We start from the raw sequence: 17,850 nt of genomic DNA, 5'->3' as shown, positions 1-17,850 counted from the left end.
CATTCCTCGGGAATTCATGATACAGTTTCAGTTCTGAGTAGAAATTCTCTGGCTTGTTCAGTTTCTTGGAGTCCTGCAGCAGTGCTCTAATGCTGTATCTAAATGTGGATTCAGTACAAAATTTAAGCATCTCAGTATGTGCTTGCTATTGTAGTACTTAGCTATAAAACATTTTATGTTCTCATTTAAAAAGCTCCATTTTATACCTAGTTCTTAAAAGCCCCATAATTGTCTTTAAAAGGCTATTTTTAATTATTGCTTTTAATAACCATGTTATCCATGTTAAGCTCTGTAGATGAAAACCTAACCTTATTGAGGAACTTCAACAAGGTGAGGATTTCACTCCGGTTTACAAGTGTATTTTAAGGGTGTTGTTACAGGCAAGTGGCCAAGTGAGCTATCCCTGAATTATAACTGTTGCAACCGTGTGATAGGTACTGCAATGGTCTTTCGGAAAGTAACTGCCGAGTCTAGTTCAGAGCTGTTAGTAAATCCTTCAGATGGCTGATGGTACATCTAAAGTAAGTTTTTGGGGCTGTCTTAATTCAGTGTCTTCGTCAAACACCTCGCATGGCCACGTGGCATTAAGCAGACTACCTTTTTGAGAAGGTCTGGAAACTAAGGTACCTTTCATCTTTCCCCAGTGCTCCTTGGTAAATGATGAGGATGTTAATGGAGTAGTGCTTAAGAAATCTAAACTGCTGCAACTTGTGCTTTCAATGTATCATGGATAAAAATGTGCCTGTTTTGGTCAGGACTGAACATTTTCCCACAATCAAAAAAATGCAGCTGTCTAGAAAACAACATATATATGTTGTTACACAAATATATAGAGACTGTTATATATAACATATAAAGGTACCTATAACTTCATTGAATAGCTTCCCTGAATATATGAACCATTATGTCTCTGCTTTAATGGAACTTCAGCAGAAGGAATCATGAGTTCTACATTAACTTAAAAATCCCACTAGCAGAAGTTTTTATGGGTGGTTTTTATATTGCCTTAGATATTTGGTGATACAGTATCACATCGAAAGATGTCACATGTAACACTTCCGGTAGAAATTCTAACTAATTGACAGTGAGCCACTGAAGAATGTTCTACAGTGTTGTCCACAAATTAAACAGTTTGCTCATGTGATTTATATTTTTTATTTTAATATATATTATTTTTAAGGTCAGGCCATAATTAGAGATATCCCGTGATTCTGTCACCAGCATACTTTGTGTTGGTAGACCTCTGCAGAGCTCTCAATAAACAAGCTGTCAGGACTGTTTGGATAAGAGCTAGGGAAGGGACAATAATAAACAAATGTACAAGAAGGTTTGAAAAGCCATGTTATCTCAGACTTTATTTTTAAAGGGCTTCCACAAATAGAAGGTACTTTATTGTCTGTGATACAAATAAATATTAAGAAGTGTGCAGACCTTTAACCACTTCTGAACCTTGGAAGTTGAGTTATTTGCAAAATATAATATCTCATATTCCTTCAGAAAATCCTGTCTGGTACAGGAGAAAACAACTTGTACGCTGTCATTTAAAAGATACATAAAGATTGGAATTTGTCATGGTGGCTTTAGAAAGCACAGATAAATATGATGATGTACAGGGGTAAAGGGATTTTGGCATCACCAGTAGATGGGACAGGCTGTTTGTAAAGTCTGCAGCTGCCCTTATTTTAAAAAGAGGTAAAGTCCACTCTTAACTCCAAGGTCGTCAGATCTGGTTTTTATAATTTTCCTGCATAGACTAAGTAGCAAGAAATCCAAAATGAATGCCATGTTAATAAAAAGAAACAGTAAGATGTTTGCTGTATTTTTAAAACCAGGCTTTCTTTTTGTGACAAATCACCTGTACTCTCCGATCCGAGGCCTGAAATCCTGCCACTTTCACAAGTCCCAAACCGCTGATGTGGAGTTGGAAATCCCACTGTCACCTTTTGCAGATTTAGGCTTGCCTTTCCAGAGCTGCTTTGCAGACCGTCTCAGGAAGATGTGTTTTAAACATTTAAAACTCCAGCCTCTGCTCTTGACAAGACCCTCTGGAGTCTGCAGTTAAGAGTCTGTCCTGTAGTGGTCATCTGTGGTTTGTGTGTATCTTCTTGTGTCTGTGTTTTCTCCATAACATATAATGTAGATTTTTTGCCGCTGAGTTAGGAATGAATTTAGCTGAACCAAGTCTAATACACAAAATACAACTCCTGGATGACTTGTCTTTGATTTTTACTATATTATTTTTCTATTCTTTGGTTGTGTGTGGACAAGTTACTTACAACTGTGTATTGTGATAGTGTACATACCTAAGTATTTGCCTGTTTTACTCCAGTTTTTCTTTTTAAAAGACACTAAAAATAATAATCACAGAATCACAGAATGATAGGGGTTGGAAGGGACCTCTGGAGATCATCTTGTATGGAACAAATGGAAAATGTAAAAATAGTTGTTAAAATATTGGAAATATTGGAAAAAAGATTCACTTTGAGTCAAAGTATTTTATTAGAGAAAATCAAATCATCTTACTTGGTTTTGATTGTTTTAAGTTTTCAGTTGTATTCAGCAACAATTTGAAATGAAAGGTCATTTCAAATGAAATAATTACTATTTCCCTGAAGCCATCCAAACAGGATTCAGAATGGTATGAAGCTTTTGTTTCTACATAAACAATTCATTAAGATCAACATGAACCTGCAAAAAATTGTCTCATCAATCAACATGTGTTTTTGCTTTAAAAAAAGCCAGTTCAAACCGAGAGATCTGGGTTGATTATTTTGCACCAGCACAGATTTATGGGTGGCTGTAAATCAGCTTCCCCCTCCCAAGTTGTAAAGTAGTGATAATACTGTTCTTGTTCAAATTTTGTATTTAGATGGTAAACCTCACTGAGAGGAGGGCCTGTTGCAAGCAACTGGTTATAAATTGATAGGCCACACTGAAGTCTGCTTGGGCATGTATCAGGGATAATATAAGGAAGTGATGCAGGTAGTTCCCTTTGGAGATGGCAACTGTCTGACACAATCCAAAAGAGGGTCTTTGTAGATTTTTAGCTTTATTTTACAAAAACAGTGCAAATGAGAAATGTGGTATCTTTTGATTTATTGCCTGTGCAGCCTTCTGGGAATTAATTAATAACTTTTGTAGGTTGTTTTTCTAGGTCTTAAGTAGCAGGATATTATCTAGTCTGTCTAGGGGCTTTACCTCCTTGGAGTGGTAGCCAGGATGTTTGAGAGGGTTTTGAGGGCTTTTTCCCCTCTTGCAGCCCATCTGGTACCTTGATGAGCTGTACTGGGAGTTTGTTAGTCTTTGAAGTTTGTTTGGAGTCCTGTCTAGACTCCCCAAAAATTCCATCCTCCCCAGCTTTACTGTGAAAAAAATCTTTTGTCATCCAGTACCAGCTAAACTTGTCTGAAAGCTGTGTGATTACATCAGCGAGGTACTGGACTTGTTTTGGGTGACAGAAGCTTTTGAAATTCAGGTGGTGGCCGCTAAACTGTTTCCCCCCCCTCCAGTTTCATATATCCCAGTTTCTTTGCAGGCAGAAATAAAATCACTAATCTGTACAAAGGCAATCTCATATTTGGGTTGCATATCCAAGTTAGTAATATGTCCGGGAAATGCCACATTTTAATATCTACAGTTTTGCTTATTTTTGTTTTAGGTAAGGCTCACAGTTGATCTAATGCACAGTTAATGTGGGAAGATATGCTTTATTGCTTTAAAAATCTGCATAGTAACACACTATATATTATTTCTCAGTCATTGCTCATTTTTCGAACATTTTTTCACATAGCCAAAGAGACTTTGGGATTTTTATAATAATTAACTGGAGAATTTAGAGACAAGTGTAGTATTTTCTTTTATAGATGACTACTGTTGATTGTCCTCTTAATGCTTTTTAGCTTTTACGTGCAGTCGTTTCCTTGAGGTTGATGTTTCTAGTGTTTATTCTAGATTTATGCTTAATCTTAGTTTCAAAGAATCGTAAAAATTATGAATACATTTGTTTCAACCAAGTTTTCATTCCTAGGAAACACTGTGCTTATTGGAGCTGATCTACAAAATAACACTCATTGTTACAGTGCCTATCTTCTTTTAAAAGAGACTTTGTTAACAAGCTGAGCAGGCTTTGCGCACTTAAAGAAACACAGAAACCATAGGGAATTGTGGTATAGCTTTTTATCAGTCAGAAGTTCTTTTTTATTCCTAGGCTGTGCAGAAATCATGGTAAAGTTTTGACGTTAATTCTGTTTTATATTCTAAACAAAAGGAAAAAAAAAAAGCTGTGAACTTTTCCTGACCCTTCACATGGACCATGCTTGAAACTGGCACAGATTTCATCTTATGAGGGAGTAAAATGACATTACTTCTCCTCCCCAACCGCACCACCTTCTCCCCAGCCAAAACTTGTCACAGTCCAAGGACAATGTTACTTGAGTTGAACACATGCACCAGGTTAGATGACATGGAAACCTGGATCCTGGAAACCAAAAGCACATACAAGACCATTAGCAGATCAGTTTTGGTTTCATTGCAACGGTCTAAAAGACAGCAAAGGAGTTGATCCTTATCTCTACTAATAAAGGAGGATTGATGATTGTGTGATCATCTCTATGCCTAAATTATTTGGAGAGTAAAAAGTACTTAGTGGATTCTCCTTTGCTGGAAACCTGATGGATGCTCCTATCCTGGCCAAAGCCAAATGGGTGAGAAAGGAGTTTGCCTGCAGTGCAAAGCAGGGAACTTTTTGAAAGTGATTTGTACCTGAGCTATCTCCCCTTCCTGGGAATGTAATACTGCCTGGGAATAAACCTCTACTCAAGGTTTTTCAAAATTTCAATTAAAGTAGTTTTGTTTTCCCCAGCTGCCTTCTTATCTTTCCTCCAACTTCTCATTCATACAGGTCTCCCAGGTGGCAAAGCTGACTCTCCATTGAATCTCTGAGGTCAGAATAAAAATAAGGTGGCTTTATTATTTTGGTAGATGAATCAGTAATTGGAGAGTTGTGCAGATGTATCTAAACCTTGCCAATGAAAAACATGTGAAGTTTGTTAACTTCAGAAAGGCATTTTTCGTCATGAGCAATGGCATAGGTGGGGCTGACGTAGTGCGTGCCAAGTGTGAAATAAGTTTTGCTCAGGGAAAATCCTCATCAGTCTCCTAAATGTGGGGCTCCCACTGCAGCTCAGGCAGGCTCTTTTACCTGTGTAGATCAGATGAGAGACAGGGTGAACACAGGGGAGTAAGCTTTTATAGCCAGATATGCCAGAGCAGTTGTCATTCTGACATTCTTCCTCCCCTATTTCTGGGTACCTTTTTCTCTGATGAAATCCAGTGGACACTCTCTTCATATCTTCATAGGGGAAAGTACATGGAGTTGTAGTCTATAGCAAAAAAACCCAGTCCTGAGAGTCCTCAGGAGGCAGGCCAACTGGACTGTGGCTGACACCTGTTTAAGAAACTCCTTTTAGTGCTGAAAGATGTATGGAAAAAGGGAGCCTAGCAAAACCGCAACAGAACAGTACAAGGGAAAAGAAAGTGTAGGATAAATCCCTACAGTTAAGGATAAATAATTCAAACTTTTTTTTATTAAATAGGACCATTTCAATTAGTGTATTTCCTTCTTAAACAATTAAAAAATTTAAATTTATGAGAAAGTTTTATTTATTTTTGATTTTAAGACATACAGATTTGTAGTCTGGCTCCAAGTTTTATCTTTTTAAAAAATACATGTAGTAATAGGATATGTTCTTAGTTATAACAACTGACATGTCTTGCTCTTGGGTAAAATATCAAGCTTATTATATATGTTGTATTTCTACTTGTCTGTTGTTCATAAGTTAGAGGCAGGGAGTTGTACTTTTTGGTGCATATGTAGCATGTGTTTTCCTAAGGACCGTTTCCTAAATTGCTTTTAAAGAGGTGCTGGCGAGGTAAAATGAGGGGTCCAGCTTTAGTCTCGACTTCCACAGAAGTGGGATTTGGCCTCCTGTTTTACTGCCGATATTCAGTTTGATGTCTCAGCTTGCAGCATGCTGACTACGAAAGGACAAGATCTTCCTGTGCAGGCTGCTGATTCAGGGAACAGTGGGTTGGTAACCTGCTTGCAGCATTCTGCTGATCTAGTGTTACAGTAATTAAACACAAAGGGTTCGGGATAGCAAACACATGGACTGAAATCTTCCCTGGATGTCAAATGCAATCTGTCTTACATCAGTCGCTCTGGGCTGTTTCAGTCATGTGATGTCATAACCCTGATGACATGATCTGCTCTGACAGCCAACCTGATTGAGGCACATGCTAGAAAAAGAAATCTTGGGTGCGTGTGGGGAGGTAGATGGATCACTTTCCCCTCCTCCAGATGAACTGTGCACGAAAAAGTTTTGGCCAGCTATTTCTGTTGAAAGCTGTGTGGGATCTTAGCCCTGGAGCTCTCTGGAAGCTGATGTTCTGATACATTGCCAGAGCAACACTGCTCACTAAAATGTATTTTTGAACATATTTTCCTTTAAAAAAAGCAGTACTTCTGGAAGAGATATGTGGGATGGGGATAACACTTTCTCGCACGAACACACAGCAAAAGTCTGTTGTTGTGAGCAGACCCAACAAGCTGAAATCTTGACTGCTGCTTTGTGATAATGTTAGAGGATTAATAACAAGTGACAGTTGAGTCTCTTGTTGCTCGTGGACCTGCCTTTCACACATACTTTGTTCCTAATACCTGTGTAAGCATAATAAAATGATGCGTAGAAGTTAGAAATCATATAAAAATGTAGGTGGGAAGGAGCTGCTGGCATCAGCTCATCTAACCTCTTGTCAAGACAGGGCTAACTTTCAAGTGGTTTCAAGTTGCCCAGGACCTTGTCCGGTCTGGTGTTGAAAATATCCAAAGATGGAGGTGCTCCAGCCTCTCTGGGCCCCTGTTCAGTGCTCAGCCATTCTCATCAGGGGTTTTATTTCCAACTGTAGTGTCTCTTCGTGCAACTTATGGGTGTTGTCCTTTTTCTGTCCTCTTCCAAGAGGAGCCTGGCTCTGTCTCCTCTGCTCTGTGATCTCTCCTCTGCTTTCTCTTCTCCAGATGACACAAGGCCAGGTCCCTGGGACTCCCCTCCTACATGATGTGACCCCATCCTCTGACCATCTTAGCATCCTCCTGCTAAACTCTCTTTAGTCTGCTGCTATCTCTCATATGAAAGGTATGCAGAAAGGTAATACTGGGCTCCAGATGTAGCCTCACAAGTCCCTCCTTGAGGGGAATGATTGCTTCCCATGGCCAGCTGGCTAAGCTGCTGCTAATGCAGCACTGTAGGCGAGTGGCCTGCAAGGATGTGCTGCTGCCACGTGTTCAGCTGGTTGTCCACAGGGTCCAGTTGAGAGAAAAAATTATCAGCTACAAGGACATAGTATCATTCCTCATTCAAACACATATACTGTGTGACCCGGGTAAATTCTGAATTTTCATGTGCCTCTTTTGTGCATCTGTAAAACTGATGGTAACACTTCATTCCTTTTTTTTTTTTTTTTTTTTTTTACTGTCCATTAAGCTACAAGCATGTGATTGGGAACTGTCTTTTAATATCTTTAGACAGTAGCTGGGGCTTTACTGGGGATCCTCAGGTGTGACTCTGATCTGAAATGATGAAATGACAGCAAGAAAGACACCAAGGACATAAACCTGTGCAAACATTTCTGAGATGATGTGAAAATACCCTGAGTTGTTAGCAAGGTAAAAGTCAAATGCTTTAACTGCATACCTTCTAATTGAACCAAGTTGGTCCAGCTACATACATCCAAGTCTTTTTTTTTTTTTTTTTTTAATATGGCAGATCAATGACGTTTCAGCTCTTCAGTAATTATTAGGAGTGTTAATCTTTCTTACTTCCCCTTTCAGTTTTCGAACAAAAGTGATTTGGAAGCTAGTGTTTAGGCAAGGAAGGGAAAAGATGCAGTCAGCTTCAGGTTATTATGAATACAATAGTGTGGAACTGGTTTTGCTTTATATAGGGAACTGCTAATTGGATGTTAGAGGCTGTTAACTTTATAGCCTTGTAAAACTGCAATGGCTGAAGCTGACACTTGTATAAAGTCTCTAGGGAGAAAAGAAAGTTTTCATGTCACTCTAAGGAAAAGGTTAAGAAACAAACTGAAAGAACAGTTGTTTTGGTGTTTGTCCTTTAGTCATCTCAGTTCTGTAACTTAAAGAAGTTTTTAGACATCCTCATGGTGTTTGCAAAACAGTTGTAAGTGCTCATACTGAAAATAGTGGAACAGATTTTTTAATGGTGTAGGTTTAATTTGCATATGGCTAGACCCAAATCTAGGTTCCCATTCCCTCTGTTGTTTTCAGAGAGCCAGCTAGTTGAAATAAGTTTCCTGCAAGCTTGTACCAGCAGAATACAGGCAGCTGTGCAATCCAGTGTTTGTATCTTGTGCACAAAAATAGATTAACTGCTTGCATCTGCAAAACACAGTGTGTACTGGATCTTAAGAGTAAACAAAAATATTTACTGTAGATGTTTTCCAGAAGAAGCTAGCTCTATGAGTGCCTGCCTATAGCACCCATTTTGCTCATTAGTTGAATCCTTGTGAATCATCATTCCCAGGAGAGGGCATAGTGGAAGTTCTGTGTGGAAATGCTGTTCTCCATCCTGCCTGGGTCCAGCTAACGAGGTAAAATACAGTGTCAATATTTTCTACTGGCAGAGATGAAAAGAGCCTATTGTTTTAAATACCGGCCACTCGTAGTTGGTACCTGTTTTCTTGCATAAATAACAGAAATGACAGTGAAAGGGTCTTTAGGATTTTTACAAATCAAATCCCTCTGAGAGAAAAAAAGCATCATTTCCTTAACTTTTAAGATGTGTTAAAAGTATATAAATCTGTGTATTGGGCCTTGAGGGACTGCACTCCTGGACTTATGCAGGTGCACACAGTAGTAAAAGCAATAAAACATGCTAAATGGTTGGTATACTTTTGTTTCGCTCGGATCAATTACTGTGTTTTCATGTATGAAAACTGCCATGCCAGAGATGACCTAGTTCCTTTTAAATGATATAATAAAGTGCAGCGTTTCTGAAGGCTGCTTGTAAAAAACTCAACATAATGAGGTTGGAAATAAACCATTTCTAGGTGACTGCTTTGACCTTCAGGTTTTTCTGAGATAGACCCTGAAGGTGTGAGTTTTATAAATAAAGTATTGTTGTTAGAGGTATTGAGTACTTCCCTCCCACTGCTTACTGGGGTGCTGAGAAAGGGACACGGTCAACTGTGGTTTTAAATGGAATGGCTGATCCTTTGCAGCAGCACATGGCAATTTATGGTCTTGAAGTGACATGGTCAAGTGTCTTAAGCTCAGAAAGAAAGAGAATGCCATAAGAAAATGGGTGTAAGGTGACGAATGTTCTCCAGATGACAAATGTCTGGGTTCCTTTACATCACTCCCTTTGCATTTGAAAAATTAGAAACAACTAAATGATGCTTTATATGGTGGAATAATGGTTTTGTACATTTTGTGGGGGAAAAAACCCCAAACCATGTGCTGCTTCTGGGCAGTGCAAATCCTTGATTCTGGTTCAGACATAAAACCCCCACTACATAGCTATGGAGAAATTATGTCATCAGCAGAAACATAACTGTGAATACAACTCCAGATTTATCATGATTATAAGGAAGGGCCTCTCCAGCACCTCACATCTGTCTGGCACAAGACGACTGGCCAGCTGTGCGTGCAGGAGCCAGCAGTGGTTTCATCTCGCTACCCACTGCAGTCGGCTCCGAGCGGCATGGCAGCGGGAGGAGAGCTGTGGCAGGCTGGCCACCCTGCTTGGCCAGGCTGAGCACGAGAGAGGAAGATCATCACTGAGCTGATGCTGACGCACTTGTTTCTAGCAAAGTTCCCTCTGGCAGGGGAGGGAGGGATGAAGTTTCCTAGCCAAGCTGGAGGTGAAAGTGCACTTTTCCCCTGCTCCCTGCTATCTGGTTATCCAAGTTCTGCAAGGATTCAAATAGGACTGTGAAATGGGCTCTGTATAACTTAGATTAACAGAGGCAGTCTGCCTACAGCAGAAGGTGGAGTCAGTGACTTGGCTAGCTCCAGAGGGGTCAAGCAGTCTTGGTCATGCAGAGTTCTCTGAGTCTCCAGAGCTCTGAAATACCTCTGTAGCTGAAGGAGATTTTCTTTCTGTCAGTTATGCAGGCAACAGTAATCTTCCCATCAGTTATGCAGCCTTCAGACCTCCTTCCCCATCCCTCAAATCCTCACTGTGGTCCTCCTGCTTCAGAAGTGCCACTCTCTGGATGCGTGCCAGATGTCTTGGAAGAAGTAGGGGGTAAAGCACGGTAAATTATGCTGGTATTATTCTTAGTCATTGAAGGAAATGAGTGATTAAGTGTACATGGGACTCACAAGTGTCCAACATATTATCAGTGCTGGTATTTAAACTATGTACAGCGTATCAGAGAGAAGTATTTCCTTATATCTGTGTCTGCCTTTCTTCTTGACTTTGATACAAAGATAAGGCCTATGCTATAATGAATCACTATTGTGGGAGATAGTAAGATTGATTAGGCCTATTACTGAGTGAATAGGTCAGATACTTGCAGTACAAAGCTAAACTTCAACTTTGATAGCTCTCAGGCTATGCTTTTATGTTCCCTCCCCGCCAAAAAATAGCATTTATATCTACAAAGAGATGTTTAACTGCTTAAGAAAAATCAGGATGGACAAAATAAAACAATGACTGGGCTGATGGTTTACCTACAAATCTTCCTAGCTTTTGTAATTACATTTAGTCTACTTTTGAATATCAGCTAAATTACCAAGGTGGTGAGCATCTTACATAGTTCTCCTTTTAATTGTGGAATTAAATATGTTCTCTATATTCTTATTTAATTCAAACAATAAACAGAGACAATTACATGTTTAAATAATTTAAAGATGTCTGTGGGTGTATTTTAAAGGTTGTTTCTTAAAGGGCTGCTCACTTTTGAAAACATTAGGGCTGAACTGTGACTCTGAAAATGCTGAGGGGACAGCCGGGAGGGCATGACTAGCCTTCTGCACTGGAGCTCTTTATCCTCCAAGGGTCAGATCTTGCAGGAGTTAACCCTGACAGACAAAGTTAGATCCTTGATAGGCTGCACACCGTGTAGTTATGACACCCTTAATCCTTGCATTGCTGAAAAGGACTACTTCATCAGTGGTGTGGATTTCCATGCCCTCTTCCGAACTCACCCTGGTCATTGGCAAGGAGTGGTAATAATGAGAATTTGTTAGCTTTTCATGGGCTTTGGCAAAAGGCATTTGAGTCTTTCCTTTCTGAACATCCCAGACTGCCTTGTCTTACGTGAACTCTGTTGTCTCTGGAGCTGGAAATGCTGCATCCAACTTCCATGGCAGCATGGTGTCTTTATCAATACAGGATAATTACTTTATTTTTGTGTGTCATAGGACAGTTGTCCTGTTTTCAGTATGTCCCTGTGCAGGACCATTTAACTGGCACCTACCTTGAAAATATTTTCTTGTCTTGCAGGGGTAGAAGTTTTACTGGGGAGGGTCAGAAGACTCCAGCCTTTGAGCACTGCATTAGCATTGCCACCACTACCTTCCCACCTTCCTCTTCCCTCCTTTTCAGACTGAGGCTGTATCCACTGGTTTTTAAAATCCTTACCTGTGGACTCTTTAAAAATAAAACTATGAGGACCTGTTTAAGGATGGGAAAACTGCCCTTCCAGGATAATCCTGCAAGACTTATGCAGTAAAGTGAGTAGATAATTAGTGAGATCTATTAAGGAATTAATATGTTTGGTGAAGGTGAGACTTCCTGAGCATTCCCACAGGACTTCTCTACATAGATGTATGTCGTCTTCTTTTTGGTGCGAGATCTTTATGGCATAGCCTGGTGGCTTAGGGAGTGATTTTTAGCTGACTTGAAGGTTTCTGTCACATCCCAGCTGAATTTGTGATTCCAAATATAGGTTTGAAGACTGAAGGAGGTTTTGTAAGTTGTTGACCAGTGCATCACTCAGAGACAGTGGAAACCCACTTTCAGCACTGTCCAGATGATATCTTTGGCCTTGCTTTTCTAGGTTTTCCAATACTGAAGCAAAGTACATTGAACTGGTCCGTGGTTTCTCAAGACATACTCTGTCGTGCCAACATGTCTTGCAGGAATAGTTGTCCCTGATGCAGCTGCTTTGGCTAGATCTCAGAGTACAGTTCTTCTGGAACATTGAAAGTACTCTCAGAATTTACAAGAACCTTTACTTTGATTTTTAAAAATGCTTAATTCTTAGCAATTGCCAGCACCTCTCATAAACAAATCGTATTTATGGTACTGTGTGAGGCTATGAGCTGAATTTGGGAGCCATAATGCCTTCATATCTGTCCAGGTAAAAGTTTGATGATGAGGACACAAGAAAGTCTATTGGAAGGTAGCAAGGAGTCTGCAAACTATGAGGTTTGGAATCCACAGCTTTAAATGTATGTATTCAATGATGGGAAATGTCTTCTGTGGACCAGCATGGCTGGTAAAGTAATTTTGCTCATTACGAGTGAGAATAATTTACTGCTTGACTGCTTATTATGATGTTGCGGAATATGAGGGAGAGTCCTCTACTGTCGCTAAAAAGTGGCAGGTGATTTCAGAACATTTCTATATAAACAGACTTGAATTTACATGGTATAGATGGTGGTAATTACAATACTTTGAAGCAGTTACATTTTTGTTAACTCTAAAGACTACTGTGGTAACTATAGAGTTCCCTTTGTAATACCTGTTTTGGCAGTTCTGGGAATGCCTTCACAGCTTGCTTTGGCATACTTTAGTCTTTTGTGGTTTTGTTTGCTTTCCACTTCATGTGCCTATTTATTTCTGAAAGATGAGTAGTTGTTTATCTTGATCACTGGGGAATATCATATCTGTTGACATATAAATAAAGGAAGCTATTATTTGTAGAGCTTTTGTGGTCTGTGATCTACAAATTATTATGAAGTTATTATCTTTGCTATTGTACTGCAACGCTGCATTCCTCACTACTTCTGTAAACTAGATTTATGTGATTTTAATGTGTCCTGCATATATATATCAAAAAAGCAGTAGTGAGTAGTAATCAAATGATGCAAATAAAAAAACATTTCACAACCAATCAGATCCCTAACCTAATACTAATGGAGCTGTCCTCACAAAAATAGTGTTATCCATGAATACGATATCTGTGAATATGTATATCCTTCTGCTGTGCAGCAGTTGTTGGTTGAGTGGAAGCGGTTTGGGTAGCTTTCTCCAGCTCCTGAACCCCAACTAGCGATCCAGCGCTACTGGGCTTCTGTGGAGAGACGTACAGAAGAGGGAAATTACTCTGTCAGAATTTACTAACAGTTGCTTTTTGGTGTCCTACAGCAATCTTTGAAAACATGGAAATAGATGAGAACGACTTGAGTTGCTGTTGAGATTAGTTATTACTTCTAGCCGTTTTAGAGTAAGAACCTAACTGCTGAATTGCACTGCTGAAGCCAAGTTTTGTAACCAGCTTCTCAGTTTTTCCCTTTCATCCATTATCTTTACCTCGGGGAGATTACTCATGTAGGTAAATGTTACTGATGTGAATCAAGTTTGTAGGACCAGATCCATAGACCTCATGTTTGTATTGCTGTTAGATTGCAGTCTCATTTAATAGCGCAGCATTAAGTATAACGTTGTTTCAACATGTTAAATTGCTTTAAATAGAATCAATCTTCACATCATGTTTTGGGCTGATCGTTGCCATATTTGTAAAAGTAAGGCTGAAGACATTTTCTTGGCATGTTCCAAACTACATTATACAACTTGTAATGCAATCATTTATTGGAAGGGCTTTAGTACTTTTAGAGCAATGGTTACGGGCCTGGGAGCCTCAGCGTGGAGATGCTGTCACGCATGAGTCTGAAATCGGCAATGATGTAAAGGCTTTTAAAACGATCTCATGCAGTAATTTAACTTTGTTGAACTAGATTTAGACAATTTTACTTCTAAGATTTTTTAGGTTACTTTCTAATTATTTCAAATGCCCCATGTGACACAATGGAGATAACACTAAGTGGTTGGAGTTTACTTTTGCTGTTAAACTCTGCATTTAAAGAGAGCTTGTAGGTATACATTTGTTTTCCTTGACACTTGGTATAGCCAAAAATGCACAGTCTTGATAAAGACATGATGGCTGAGGTGGCTATTAACTGGGGAGGTTTCCGTATTTGTTTTTCATACATCCCTAGCAGATTCTGCAAAGGGAGAGCTCCATCTGGCTTGCAAACTTCAAGCTGTAAAAGAAAACCTCTGAAGATTACTGTACTTATCCTGTAAACCTCAAATCTCATTTGTCAGCTCAGATTTTTGAACACAGTATTAAAATTGAACTGTAAGCAAGAGATTTCTAAGTAAAATTCTAGCTGTCTTGAGATTTTATTCTAAGATAAATACTTCAAAAATATCACTCCAGTAAGCTGAACAGAAACTTTTCAAATCTCTACATTATTGAGTACCACTGATATGTATTTATAAAATTTCGTGTGGATTTAAACAACGAATTCAGTCATTCTGTGAGTAGCTTCTGAAACACCATTGTTCCCAACCATGACATTATTTTCTGGGTAACTATCATGTTTCAAAGTTATTAAATGTTATTCAGCCCTCCTCTTACCTCCTTTCTTGAAATTCTCTCAGCAAGCATGTGCCACTCTGCCGTCCCACTTGATTAGACTCTGTTGAGAAATGTGTAGGTGAATGATCTTTTTGTATTCTTGTCCACTGCAACTCAGTATTTGAGAAACTGGGAATGAAGGCTTATATTGCCCCAGCGGGTTGTTGTTAACTCTCTGAATTCCTAGGTTATAACAACATGAGTTTAGCGTATCCTTTTGTGTTTGCTTCTCCATGAAACATTGCAATAGAGTCTCTTCTCTGCTAGGGTGAGACGGCAGTTCCATAGGAAAATTTATTCTGGTTGCTTGGACTTCAGCCACTTGAGCAGGAGAATTTTGGATTCCAACCAGTTTAATATTTTTTTTTTCCTCCTGAAACACATAGCAAAGGAACTGGGCGTTAAAATGCAGCCTTTTGGTAAGGTTTCAGGCCTTGGTATGGGAGTTGTATCAGCAGGTAGGTGATGAGCACAGGGGTCTGTCACACAGGAGGGCACAAAAGTTCCCAAACTAAATTAGGGAGGAGGGAAGGAAAAAGGAGATTATACCATAGTCTTTCTAATCCTTTAGAAATGCCTAAAAGTGGTACATATAAACTGTATATAAAATATCCTGAAAATGGTTGCAGAAAACATATTCTCTTTTTTCTTAAAAGCACTTAGAGACTTCACAAAATTGTCTGGAAGCCCTGAGAAACTTGTCTGAATGTGGAAAGTAAAAAATCCAAAATCAACACCTATCACTCAGCCTCAAGTACATGCAGCTTGCCTAAACAGCAAGGACTTGGAGAGAGGGGAGGAATGTATTATCTCAAAGTACATTTGTAATTATTACAATTCAGCCTTTGCTAATAGTTACCACACAATGTCATTTCAGATGCCACGTTTTCCCCTCCAAGTTTAGAATGGCAAATAGCTCTGTGGGAAATGCTGACTCCCTTGAAGTGGGCGGTATTGGGTAGTAAAGGGAAAAACCAAGAAAAAAGAGGAACTGTTTTAACATGGTCCAAGGGAATGATGGGTGAAACTGAGAAATGGAAAATACAGAGCAAATGTCAGGAATTAAGTCCTTATTGCAGAATTTTTTAGCCTCAAGGATTAACTGTGAAAGTAAGTGGTGGGAACTGTGTTGCTTGGGTCAGCTGCAGTAACACGAAATAAGCTTTTCAGAGAGTGCAATAGAGAATAATATTGCATAGGTAAGAGACAAGAGTAGATGAAAATGTTGATGTGATTTCCCAACATAGAGGGGAAATTTAGACACTCAGAAAGGTCTGCTGAAGTCTCAACATGATTTAACTTCATGCGTGTTGCCAGGTTAACTTAGCAATTGTTGATTAGACAAAATAAAAAGCATTCTTCTGGCCCAGCCTGACCATGTCGCAATTTTGGGGCTTTTTATAAGCTGTTAAATGAGATGCTGACATCCTGTGTCTAGTATCTACAGATAGGCTGATCTGAAAGCCTTGGAGACCCTGAGGGTCTGACCTACATTACTGGTACTGTCAGTACAGCAAGCTCATATATCTTTCAAGCTTTTTGACAATTTAAAGGGCAGTCAGCCTAGCCCAAATAGTTAATCTCTCTCTCTGTCTCTCTTTATCTCTCTTCTCCCTGCCTAAGATTCAAAGAGAAGGGAGAGCGCTAAGGAAAAATTTATTAGAGCACAGCATGCCCGTTTCTTTAAGTTAAATAAAAGGGTGTTGGATTTAGTTAAAATATGTTTTTGTTAAAATGGAAAAGGATTTAACCTCTTACTTTCCAACAGTGAAGAGGGAAGAATCTACACAATGCCTGTGCCAATGGTAGCCTATTTGTTGTTTTTAGGTTAAAAAACACACATTGTCATCTGAAGGTAGAGTGGCTTCAGCCTGAGAAACACCATTCTAAAGCAGATGAGCTCTTTAGCCAGCAAAAAACAATCATCAAAGATGTTGGGAGTCAAACTGTGGAGCATCTAAACTCATGTGGTGTTTGAGGGCCAGAGAACCTCCTGACCTGCAGATCAAAGGCTGACTGAACCCTTTCGCCATACCCCTTTGGGAAATCAAAAGTCAGCACCTACACCATGAATCCTCCAAAAGCAACAGTAAGAAAGCATAATGTGCTCCATTCCTCCCCCATTTTTTGTGGAACAGCATGTCCATTGTAGGGAAATGAAAGTAACATCCATCACTAAATCTGCATCCAGTTGTTCTTCTATCTGTTTCCTTTGATCAAAGCGTTTGGTCATTATATATATCTTTATAGTTCCATCCAAGGATGACACTCAGAGGCACATTTTTTATCATTCCTCTCTTTTTACTGTTAGACAGGACAAGCGTATAACAATATATTACATGTAAAAAGTCTATAAATAGCTGAACAGAAGAATTGTCTCATGAAGGTTTGTGGCTTGTTCCTGATCTGTACTGAAACAGGCTGACAGACAACCTCAGAATTAACATGGTTTGGAAGAAGAGGCAGCCTCTGTGAAAACCAAAACCGCCCAGCCCCTGCTGTGTTCCTGCTCTCTGGGAAGCAGCCTTGCGCAGCAGCAGGTATTGGTGATAAGGGCATCGGTGCTATCTGGCCTCCTTCAGAGGCAGCATCCCCGAGCTCTTGCTGGGTCCCAGCTGGAGAGAATCACCAGAGCACACTGCTTTTCCCTTGCAGTTTCTGGCCAGGTTTAATCTGATTTCCCTTCCCCCAGGAATTGTAGAGCATGAGCAATGTGAAACAGAACTGAGTATGAGCACATGAACTAGGGAAACCTGGTTTCCTGGGGATTTATGCCTTATGGCACTGACTGCAAGCTCAAAGGGAAAGACCTTTTCACATCTGGAGCATTTAAAATTGCTCTTTGCCATGTAGACTCTGTGGTGGTTGTAAGGGCTGAGCTCACAGTTCTGCCTGTCCTCTGTCAGGGCATGGAGAATTCCTTTATCCACCCATCTATATTAACACACAAATTTAATTATAAATCCCTTATGCGCATAGGGGAATATACACCCAACTAAGAGCCAGCCCAAAAGGGGTTAAATAGGACGCATATGATGCAGTATAGTAAAAATAAATTCTCTAGCTATTCGCTTTGCCTAGCTCCATTTTCTTTGTGTGCTTTCAACTGCCTCTTATTCATCTTCTGCTGTATCAGATGTGAGCTGCTTCCCTTCATTTTCAAAGTCCATCGCAGCC

The 17,850-nt window shown here is 39.6% G+C and overlaps 1 protein-coding gene across 3 annotated transcripts in view; it reads left to right on the top strand.

The window, feature by feature from the left end:
• The window catches only part of ROR1 (receptor tyrosine kinase like orphan receptor 1), a 174,535-nt gene that overhangs the window by 70,739 nt on the left and 85,946 nt on the right, over positions 1–17,850 (top strand). The gene's annotated exons all lie outside the window — the stretch shown is intronic.

This window comes from Phalacrocorax carbo, chromosome 6, assembly GCF_963921805.1.
Source record: "Phalacrocorax carbo chromosome 6, bPhaCar2.1, whole genome shotgun sequence".
In the NCBI taxonomy this organism is placed as follows: domain Eukaryota; kingdom Metazoa; phylum Chordata; class Aves; order Suliformes; family Phalacrocoracidae; genus Phalacrocorax; species Phalacrocorax carbo.
The sequence above is the reverse complement of the archived record's forward strand: the minus strand, read 5'-3'. Positions and strand labels throughout refer to the sequence as shown.